This window comes from Rhinatrema bivittatum, chromosome 8 (genome assembly GCF_901001135.1).
Source record: "Rhinatrema bivittatum chromosome 8, aRhiBiv1.1, whole genome shotgun sequence".
Classification (NCBI taxonomy): Eukaryota; Metazoa; Chordata; class Amphibia; order Gymnophiona; family Rhinatrematidae; genus Rhinatrema; species Rhinatrema bivittatum.
Window position 1 is genome coordinate 38872470 of NC_042622.1, and position 9440 is coordinate 38881909.

The 9440-nt window shown below is 46.5% G+C and overlaps 1 long non-coding RNA gene across 2 annotated transcripts; it reads right to left on the reverse strand.

Moving 5' to 3' along the window:
- Nucleotides 1-6437: 6437 nt before the first annotated feature.
- Nucleotides 6438-9136, reverse strand: LOC115097212. Of its 2 annotated transcripts, XR_003858235.1 has the most exons (3): nt 9009-9136; nt 7110-7609; nt 6438-6656 (listed from the first exon to the last, which is right to left on the reverse strand). It is a non-coding gene; the product is annotated as an uncharacterized LOC115097212 (long non-coding RNA). The 2 variants fall into 2 exon arrangements; XR_003858234.1 differs by lacking the exon at nt 9009-9136 and having other exon boundaries at nt 7110-8371.
- Nucleotides 9137-9440: the final 304 nt, after the last annotated feature.

Sequence of the window (9440 nt, forward strand, 5' to 3'; positions counted from 1 at the left end):
GGTAGGCAGGTGTTCTACCCCGGCTCTGGTCCAGCTCTATCTCCCTCCCTACCTCTTTTTCTTTCATTCCCTCCCCCCCAATCCTGCCTGCTTTCTCACACACACACAGCCAGCCTCCACCTGTCCTCACTAGCTGGCAAGCCTGCCACCTCAGACAGCCTGCCTCTACCTCTGCCACCAACCACTCCCTCTCCCAGCCAGCCACTGCCACCAATACCACTCCCCATCTCCCAGCCAGCCAGCCTCTGCCACCACCACCACCAATACCATTCCCCATCTCCCAGTCAGCCAGCCTCTGCAATCACCACTAACACTGCCCCCTCTCCCAGCCAGCCACTGCCACCACCACCAATACCACTCCCCATCTCCCAGCCAGCCAGCCTCTGCAATCACCACTAACACTGCCCCCTCTCCCAGCCAGCCACCCTGCCTCTGCCACCACCAGTCCCTCTCCCAGCCAGCCTGCCTCTGCCACCACCACCAATACCACTCCCCATCTCCCAGCCAGCCAGCCTGCCTCTGCCACCACCACTCCCTCTCCCAGCCAGCCACCCTGCCTCTGCAATCACCACCAATACCACTCCCCATCTCCCAGCCTGCCTCTGCCACCACCACTCCCTCTCCCAGCCAGCCAGCCTCTGCCACCACCACCAATACCACTCCCTCTCCCAGCCAGCCTCTGCCTCTACCACCACCAATACCACTCCCCATCTCCCAGCCAGCCAGCCTGCCTCTGCCACCACCACTAATACCACTCCCTCTCCCAGCCAGCCAGCCTCTGCCTCTACCACCACCACCAATACCACTCCCCATCTCCCAGCCAGCCACCCTGCCTCTGCGATCACCACTAACACTTCCCCCTCTCCCAGCAAGCCTGTCTCCAACCTTCCCCACCCAGTAAGCCATATTTTGCTGGCTTGCTCCCCAGATTTTCAAACTATTAATAATGGCACCACATGGCTCTCTGTGAGTTGTAGCCATGCGAGCGCTGCGCTGATCTTGCAAGACCAAGACTGGGATATCTGTGCGGGTGCCTCTACTCTCACACAGGCGCTGCAGTCTCACAAGATCAGTGCCAAACTGGGGACAGCCACATGGCTCTAAGTCAGAGATCCGGACCATGCTGCCATTAGCTGAGAAAAAAGCCAAGACAGGGAAGATCTTCAGTGACAGGAAAACCTGGTGAGGGCAGGGCCTGAGTGGCCCACCTCATTCTGATGCCTATAGGTGACTTGGACGTGGGAGCAGTGCTTAAAAGAAAGTGCTGCCGGGACAGAGGAGTCAGTGACTCTTTCAACCCCTGCGTCCCTAGACAGGTCCATCGGAAGGGATGTGCGAGACGGACAACTGCCCAGAACGCGAGGCTGTGGATGTGGGGCACTCGTGCACCGTGGAATAGCTGTAGAAGCTTTAAGCTCTCGCGCAACCACTAGCGTCACGTGGGGGCCCACATCATCCCCTGCTCTTTGGACCAGTACCCCGAGATGCCAGTTAGCCTGGCAATGGATCTGCCCCTGGGCACCTTCCTGCACCATCTAGTGGGACCTCCAGGCCTGCCGGGTATTGTGCAGAAGTAGGGGAAGGGGCATTGGCCTCATGGCCATCATCTGAGGACTTTTTTTTTATAGCCCATTAGCAAGATACAAGGCCGGAATGGCACCAGGAAGCTTTTAGAAATGAGGCATTGTCTGCGCCTTGGGGGTCCAGGAATGACTGAACCTTAATAGCTCTCTCCAGGTTTCTTTCTCGCTGCCTTTCTGATGACAAGTTTTACAATGCCAGAGGGGAAAATAGACATGGAAAACAAACAAACAAAAAAACCCAAGTCCCCGGCCCTCCGTGTCTAAACCAGGAGCACCTGCTGTAAACACGAGCTCAATTCTCCACTCCCAGGCTCTTCCCAGTTCTAGCAGATGGTGAGAAAGCAACCTGCCAGCAGACTCCAGGCATTCCGGCTCCTCTCGTGTTTGTGCGCCGGTGGCGGTATTTGTTGGGTGACCCGGAGCAGTGTGTGGACCTTCCAGCTTCTTCTCGCTGTGTGTGTGTGTGTGTGTGTGTGTGTGTGTGTGTGTGTGGGCGCTGAGCTCTCCATCACGGAGGGAATGCAGAGAGCTACACAGAAAACCTTTTCCATATCAAAAGGCAAACCGATTTTAGAGCAACCCTGAAAAAATGGATTCTCGGAAATAAACAACGCTTTAAAATCTTTAGTTTTACATGAAATTGCAGCTTTCTTTTCAATTCCTGTTTAATAAAATTGCTTTATTGGCTAAACTGGCAATTTCACTTAGCTAGAAGCAGTAAAAGTGAGTTGAAAACAACCCAGGACAGGATCTGAATTATGAAATGACCCACTCTAAAACCCAAATCAACTAAACCCAGTCCCAAGAAGTAATGCACTTCCTTGCCAAAATTTGTACAAATTACTATTAAAATATACAAAAAAGTGATTGATTTATTTAAAACAATTTATAGCCCACACCATCTAAAATTCTAAGCCGGTTACAGGAATGCAAACATAAGAAAAATGCAAACAAATAGTGAGTAAAACATACCAAGACAGAATAGCATAACTGTGATGTTACCTTGCTTCAAGCCTCAGACCACTTAAATGTAGGGTAAACACAGCTTAATGCAGGCTTAGGTATAAGCATGTGCACAAAATTAAAAGCTTACCAGGCCAAAATCGAGAACATAAAAAGAAGCATCTATCAAACACAGCTGTCAACCCAAAAGAAACCAACAGCACTACCATACATTTAAGTGGCACTGTCATGCTCACCATCATAGGTCCTCAGCGACAGGAATTCATTTCTGATGCCTACTGCTATCCACACCTCCCATCCCTGGGTCCAGATCTGCTGTCTTTCTGGTTAGGGCAATTCACTGTCATTGCTTACAGGTTCCTCCCTTCACCCTCCCCGCTCCAGTCCCACTTACATGTGTCAATGCACTTTACCTGTGTAAGTGGGCTTTTAAAAATTGCTACAAAAAAATGCCATTGAATTATCCATAGGATATTTGCACGCAAGTGCACTTTACTCACGCTAATGACTTTTAAATTGCTACGGTAGTATGTTACATTTACATGCAAAACTCCTTTTAAAGTTACCTCCGAAATGCGTTACCAACCGCTTTAAAGGTGACCCTGGACCTCAGCAAGAAAACTCAGGCTGCTCCATTTCAATCTGGATCTACTGGGTACTCGAGACCTGGACTGGCCACTGTCAGGGAAAAGGATACTGGGCTTAAATGGATCTTGCTCTGGCTCAGCATAGCATTTATGATGCTCATATGAAAGCTACTCTGATAAGACTCATGGCCGGTGTTGGCTAGCCCATGGTCAACTAATACTGTATGGGCTAGATTTTCAGTTGTGCACGTAACTGCAGAGTTCAACATGGACAGAACCCCCCTGGATTTTGCAACCCAAGGCAAACAGGAAAGATGGCTTGAAAACTGGAGGGATGTGCTTCTAAGATTATGCGTGTAACTTTGCCCATTTGACTGCGTGGTGCAAAGTGACACATGGATGCCATTTGTGCATCTAGGATTTTGAAATTTTCTGTTGTGCACAAAACTTGTAAGCATAACTCTAAAACACTCTTTGAGGTGCCTCTTTTTTTGTACATACAAAGTTATTTGTGTAATGAATTCATGCACTTATTTTAAAGCAAACAAAAATCCACATTGTGCATACAGATAATTCCCATGTGAAACTCTTTATTTTGTGAGCTTTTTTGTTTGTGTGTGTAGGTTTGTATTTATATATTTGTATGTATATATTTTTTTTATTTATTTATAATTTGGTTGATCTTTAAGTTGTATTTATAACATTCTTCTTAGCAATCACAAATTGATTGTGATATGGTTTTTATGTACGACTATTTTTGTTGATTAAGTTGCCTCAAATTTGGCGAGAACTTCAATCTATAAATGTAAAAAAAATTTGCTTTATAGGTTTTTTTTTCCCCTCTCTCTTTTAAATCCTCTCAGGATGACTGCCCAGGTGATCCAGGTTCCTCTGAGACACAATAGTTTGTTTTTTTTCCTTCATGCCTGCAGTGGTAATCAACCTCCTGTTCAAGCATGTAATCGTTGAGAAGTTTCTGCCTCCCCCCCGAGTATCACCACCGCCACCATCCCCACCCCTCCAATCTGCTCGACAGTTAGGGTATTTCAGCATGGGTCTCGTGTGCTGAAGGATCACAGCGGAAACGGGCAGTCACAAAACTTTAGCTTTGTGACAGAGATTCTCTTTCACGTTCAGCAGATGATTGTTGAATAAAATTAGAATGAATTATTATCTTCCAAGGAAGCAAAACCTCAGTTAGCGAGCAACAATCAATTGGATGACATCATCAGGCTATTTGCTGTGCTTTTTAAGATGATTTCATAATGACTGAATAATAATGTTGCTATAATAATTCAGTTATATTTGTCTCAGTCTTTGATGTCCTTTCTTGGTCAGTCACTGTGACCTCTTTTGAGCTACACCTTTTTGCACTGTAAGTCTCATTACTGGTATAGTCCGAGTACAAAGGGAGGGCCCTATAGGATCCCTGCTAAGGATTTTGGCCTAGGAGCAAGGTCGTGCAGTGCAGCATAAGGTTAGAGCAGATGGGCTCCAACCAGTCCTATGAGCGCCCCCCCCCCCCCCAACCAGTCGGGTTTTCACAGGAGGTAGTGCCTGCAAATAAATCTCATGCATATTCATGAAGGGGATCCTGAAAACCCGACTGGCTGGGGGCTCGTAGGACCGGTTTGAACACCCCCTGGGTTAGAGGAATGTACCATCTCAGACACAGCACCCCCCCCCCTACTGGAGGTTGCTGCAATGATTTATTCCTAATTCTATATCATAGTGTGACCCCCCCCCCCTTGCATCTGTGTGCATGTTTTACTTAGAGACTGAAGGGCCAATGCAATTAAAACACGCAGAAAGCAGGTGCTGAGTATTCAGCTCCCGTTTTCCTAACCCGCCCCCAGGCACCTCTCTTGGGGCGCCATACTATATTCTAATTAGGGGTTGTGCTGTCAAGGAGGCACTAGGGTCGATTGCGTGCCCCTAGCGCCTCCTTGACAGTGTGCACCCGGGAAACGCTGGCTGTCCACGGCCGTTCGCTGGCTAAGAAAACGGATGCTGAATTTATCAGTGTCGGAGAATGTACAGAAAAGCAGTATTAACGCCTAGGCAGGTGTTGATTTCTGAGCACAAAACTGTGCGTATTGGACGCACATTTTTTTTTTAAATTTCGGGTAACTAACCAATAGCCTCATCAACATGCATTTGCATATGATAAGTGCTATTAGTTTCACCATGCATTTGGACGTGCGTTGTGGAGGCGCTAATCTTCTTATTGTATAAGGGGATGTGGACACGCCTACACAGCCCACGTCCAACTTCGGGTTAAACAATGCACTCGGCTGAGTGCACAGTATTGCATCGGCCCCTGAGAGAGCAGCAGCTTTTTACCTTCTGTTCCCCATTTGTAGGCCCAGGGTCTTAGTGAGAAGCATAAGCCTTGGGTGAGATAATAGCCTCCATCTCCCTCAGTATGGCTAGGCTGCTATTGTTTTTCTCTTATTGCTATTTTGGTTTCTTTTTGGAGGGGAATTTTGTCCTACCCTTCCTATCCAGCTGAATGTATTTTAATTGCTTGGATGTTCTTGACTTTGTTTATTATATTATTGCTTTTATTTTATCTTGTATTGTATTATTATATTAGAGTATTTTAATTCGCTGATGTAATTATTCATTTTACTTTATTGTTTTCTTTTATTAATTTTTTGGTTAATTATGTTTTATCTATTTGTAAACCGTTATGAATGTATTTCAGACTAACAGTATATAAAAGCATCAAATAAATAAATATCCACGTGAGAGGGCCAAGGTCATCTAATATCTGGACGAAAGCCTCAGTTCCTCTAGGGCCTTTCTCTTTATGAAACAAATACTGATGTTATTTTATTTTTAGAAGTCGTGAGTTTTATTTTTGTGAATGGAGGTGTTGCTGAGGTTTTGAAAGCATTTACTGTCACTCCTTAGTCACTGAGTAAGAGAGACTCTGTTGCCCATCTGGCATATCTTGGTAGAAGGAGTAGATACCCATCTGATACCATATTAGGGTGGTGAATTGCAGGAGGAGAGCTACCAATCAGGTGCTCCCCCGTGGAGACAGAGTGGAGGTGCCAGTCTGGTACAGAGTTGAGGAAAGAGGAAGACCAAGCAGTGGATCCAGTATGGAAGGGCAATCCTTAGAGAATTAGAAGGAACCTATTTACAATACCCATGGACAGTTTTAAAGATCCAGAACTCAACAAAGGGGACTCTATGGAAGAACTCATGAGAGCACAGATACAGATTTGAAATACCCACAGTACCTTAATGTAATCCACTTTGAAGTGCCTGAAAAAAGCAGAACCTCAATCAAATAAATAAATAAATAAATATATTCTGTAACAGAAATGCAACAAGAAGAATGTGTGTCCGGTGCCATGTTTTGGAACACCCTTCTGGAGTCCTGGCATCTTCATAACATCCATGACCTTGGTGGTTTATCTTTTCTCCCAACAGAGGTCCTTGGGGTTGAGTGAGGGTGAGGCCAAGGTTAAGCCCTGTTCCTGAGTGTGAAACTCTTCACCTGATTGGTAGCCTGGGTTGGAGTTACACAAAGAACATAAAAAAGTCAAGGAGTTTTTAATTACAGATGCCCCAGTGCCTATAATTAAACTCTGCTTAACACAATCATTAGGTCTCTAATGGTTTTCTATAACATATGAGAAATGCAGATATTATATCCCTCAGTCACATTGGTTGGTATTCCTGCTCACTCTTGTGATACTAAAGCACTATGAATATCAAGTATAACAAAAAAAAACCAAACAAACAGATAAACCACCAGCTAGAACAATTCTAAAAATTAAAGCTGATTGGTAGCAAATTATATATATATATATATATATATATATATATATATATATATATATATATAAATAAATGTATGGAGAAAGCACAAAGGACAAAAATGCTTTTAAATAAGGAGCAATCCTATATCCTGATGCAGAAGATGGAAAATATCTGTGCAACATGAAGAATTAGTGCCTACCTTCATCCTTAGCACTGTAGCTCTTCTCTCACCATCGACACCCACATTGATACAGAGCCAGGGGCTCGCTAACGCCCAGCTCTCTGTGCTTCATTGGTCTACAACAGCGTTTCTTGAATCCTATCCGGGTCTCCTTAAAAGTCGCAGTATTCATACATCTTTTACTTTCAATCCATGATTGCAATCAAAACTCTACCCCGGTAATCGCCAGAGTTTCAGATGATTACAAACCACGATATTCTGCCCATCTACCTTGGGAGCAACCTTTACTGATGTAAAAAACGTGGATGTAAAATTCAAAACCATTTTTGAGCTAGATGAACGCAAATTCTTCCTCACTGTAGAGTTTCAAAGTTTAGACAGACATCTGTCTGGATTGCTTTACCTTTAGAGTATTTTTTTCGGGGGGGGGATGAAATATATGACTTCTTGAGATCGCATCTACCCTTCATATTTTCTCCAGTGGAATATTTTCCTGGTTTCTTTTTACCCTCCTTCATCTACAAAAAAAATAATATCGGATTTTTTTTTTAATTTGGCTTATTGATAGGGATTCGCAGGGGTTGTGACTGATGATGTCTGCCAAAATGGGTCATAGCCGGCCCCAGCACCCCCAAGAGAGACCCCGCATCGAGTCTAGGTGGTGGAAGAGGGGCTGCGTGGCAGCTGGGTCTTTGAAAATGCGAAGGGAGTGGAGGGGGATAGGACCGTAAGTAAGGAGGTGCGGGGCAGAGGAGCGCGCTATAAAGAGAGAGCAGATAAATAAGAGCCTGGAAAAGGCTGGAGTCTGCACAAGGAACAGGGAAGGTGGCGTAGATAAGTGAGAGCGCGTGGATTGGGGGAGGAACGAAAGTACGATGAAGGGTAGAAGAGGTGAACACAAAAATGCCCCGTGATTGCGAGTGAATCGCTCATCAGAGCCCAGTGGCGCCTGCGGAACACTCAGAGGGTCAGCGGCAGAGCCTCCGCTTATCCAACACAAAGTCCGCTGATTATCCAAACCGTGGCGCCAGCTGGGGGAAATCACGGAGGCCGAACCCCTGCGCTCTCCCCTCCCCCTTCCTGCCTTTGTCAGACGCCTTCCAAACACCAACGTATTCTTGTTTGCACGGCATTAACACAGCCCGCTGGGGATAATTAGAAACCGAACGAATAAACAATCCCCCGAGCCTGCCTGCAGGCGACACCCGAGCGAAGGCGACGACAAGAGCAAGGCCAGGGTGGGCTATTGCAAGAGTAACCCAGCCCGGCGCTCCGCCCAATTCACGCTACATTACCCGCCTCGCTGTTGCCCACCTGCCCCTAATTATTAAGGTGCCCCCCCCCACCCCCACCCCCACCCAGAGATGCTCAGCTGGCACGCGGTAACTTTCCTTTCCCAGGATTAGCAAACCGCGTGAGCCTCCCAGCAACTCCCGCTGCTTTCTCAAGCCCCGCCGTCAGCGCTACCCAACTGTCGGACGTTTCTCCAACCTCGGTTCCCTATCCCCTCCCATCCCTGGGTCCTCATCACCGGATAGCAACTGATTCACAGCCACGCTGATAGCCATTAATGCCTCATAGTTACACGGCGGCTGCACAGAGCTCTTCCCAACAGACCTTGCAAGAGCTTTCTAACTGTCCCGTGCAATAATAAAAGCCTATGCAGCAAATATGGCCGGCGTTGGCCTGTGGCGGGAAAAGGGGCCCAGCGTGAGAACTTCAGAACTAACATAGGTCATCGGGTATTTAAGGTAAACTGGCAGAAGAAAGTCAATGGATGCAAACGTCACCTCCAACGCATACAAAACCAGGGAGTGGCTGGAGAAAAGAACAAAATCAGTCCTCTTTATGAAAAGCGGGCAGAAAAGGTGCCTGGGAAGAGCAGCAAGCTGGAAAGCTCTGGACGCAAATACTCACCACAAAGTTCCAGATCTGCAGACCCTGACGGTGGAGGTGGACTGGGATATTGTAGCCGTCATGGATACACGCTTGAGTGACTCTCAGGAATGGGATAGGGCCCATCCCAGGCTATAACCTGTTCAGGAACGATAGAAAGGGCAATAAAGGAGGAGGAGTAGCTCTTTATGTTAAAAACAGTATCCTAGTAATTGAAATGCAGGAGATGTGGGGGAAGGAGGAAGCGCTGTGGGCTGTCTTAAGAATATGTGATGGTGCTTGCATTTATCCTGGTGTGATGGTCTACTCGCCCCTTACTCAGACAGAAGAACTGGGCAGAGATTTGGCCAAAGACATAACAAAAGGTGGGGAAGACAGGAGAAGTGTTGCTTGGTGGTTATTTTAATCTGCCGCATGTGAATTGGAAGAGTATCCCTGCTGCAGAATCTGCGA